Source organism: Colobus angolensis, unplaced genomic scaffold, assembly GCF_000951035.1.
Source record: "Colobus angolensis palliatus isolate OR3802 unplaced genomic scaffold, Cang.pa_1.0 Scaffold279, whole genome shotgun sequence".
Classification (NCBI taxonomy): Eukaryota; Metazoa; Chordata; class Mammalia; order Primates; family Cercopithecidae; genus Colobus; species Colobus angolensis.
The window spans coordinates 1,026,154-1,028,090 of NW_012116032.1; the positions used below are offsets into that span (position 1 = coordinate 1,026,154).

At 34.2% G+C, this 1,937-nt stretch overlaps 1 protein-coding gene across 1 annotated transcript in view; it reads right to left on the reverse strand.

The window, feature by feature from the left end:
- ZGRF1 (zinc finger, GRF-type containing 1) overlaps nucleotides 1-1,937 on the reverse strand; it is a 95,590-nt gene that overhangs the window by 13,597 nt on the left and 80,056 nt on the right. The window lies entirely within an intron of this gene.

Consider the following 1,937-nt stretch of genomic DNA (forward strand, 5'->3'; position numbering starts at 1 on the left):
GGGCAACAGAGCGAGACTCCGCCTCAAAAAAAAAAATGAAAGTGAAAAGACAACCAACAAAATGGAAAAAAAATTGCAAATCATATATTTGAAAAGAGACTCATTTCTAGAATTAAAAAAAAAAACAAAACAAAAAGCCTTCTATAACGCAACAACAAAAAAAACAAACAACCCAATTAAAAAATAGGCAAAGAACTTGAATAGGCATTTCTTCAAAGAGGATATAAAAATGGCCAATAAGCTCATGAAAAGATGCTCAAGATCATTAGTCTTTAGGGAAACCACAATAAGATACCCCTTCACATCCATTAGGATGGCTATGATATTCAAAAACCAACAAGAAGTGTTGGTGAGAATGTAGATAAATCAGAACCCTTGTGCAACTGCTGTTGGGAGAGTAAAATGATGCAGCTACTATAGAAAAAAGTTTGGTGGTTCCTCAAAAATTTAAACATACAATTATCGTATGACCCAACAATTATACTTCTGGGTATGCAATGAACTGAAAGCAGGGATTTGAACAAGAGATTATTCACAAGAGCCAAAAGGTGAAAACAACCCAACTATCTATCAACAGAAATGTAGTACATACATGCAATGGAATATTATTTAGCCTTATAAAGGAATTAAATTCTGATACATGCTACAACAAGGATGAACTCTGAACACATTATGCTAAGTAAATCAGACAGATGTAAAATGACAAATACTGTATGACTCTACTCAAATGAGGCACCTAAAATAGGCAAATTCATAGAGCTAGAAAATAGAACAGAGGTTACTAGGGGCTGAGGGAAGAGGAAATGGGAAATTATTGCTTAATGGTTCAAAGTTTCTGTTTGGGATAATGAAAAAATTCTGGAAATGAACAAGTGATGGTTGTACAACATTATGAATGTACTTTAAAGTAATAATAATATAGTACCGATACATGCTACAACATGAATGAACCTCAAAAAATGAAAGAAGAGAGACACAAAATGTCACATATTGTATGATTCCATTTATATAAAATATCCACAATAAATAAATCCATACAGAGAGAAAGCAGGCTGGTGTCTGCCAGAAGCTGTAGGGAAGAGAAGAAATGGGCAGTTAACTCCTAAGTGGGTATGGATTTTATTTTGAAGTGATGAAAACATTTTGAAACCAGACAGAGGTAGTGGTTACACAAGAAACTGTGAATGTACTAAATGTTACTAAACTGTTCACTTTAAAATAGTTTCTGCTATATAAACCGCATGCTGTAAAGAAAAAAAAATTTTTTTTAAAGAAATTTTAAAAATGGTTTTATGTTAGATGAATGCAATGGTTTGAATGTGTCCCTCAAATTTCCTGTGTTGGAAACTTCATCCCCATGCAACAGTGTTGAGAGGTGGGACTTTCAAAAGGTGATTAGGCCATGAGGATTCTTTGTAATCCTCACAGATTAATGCCATTATCACATGAGTGGGTTCCTCATAAAAAGATGGATTTGTGAATGGATTAATGCCATTCCTGGTATATGTGTGTGAGTTAATGGATTAATGCCATTATCACATGAGTGGCTTCCTCATAAAAGGATGAGTTTGGCCTCTCCCACTCTCTTGCTCTTCTGCCCTCCACTACAGGATGACAATGAAGCAAGAAGGTCCCTGCCAAATGCAGGTCCCTAGGTCTTAGATATCTCAGCCTTCGGAACTATAAGAAATAAATCTCTGTTCTTCATACATTACCCAGTCTCAGGTTGTTCTGTTATACCAGCACAAAATAGACTAAGACAGTAAATTCCACCCCAATTAAAAAATGTTAATTACTAATTTAAAAATTATTTACAATGTGAAGTAGTGCTCCATGTAGATAATAGAGACATTATAGGTTTTTTTGGTTTTAGAGCAAAAGCTATATACTCCTACCCACTACTCAAGTAAATAGGGAAAAATTTCTTTTTATAAAAG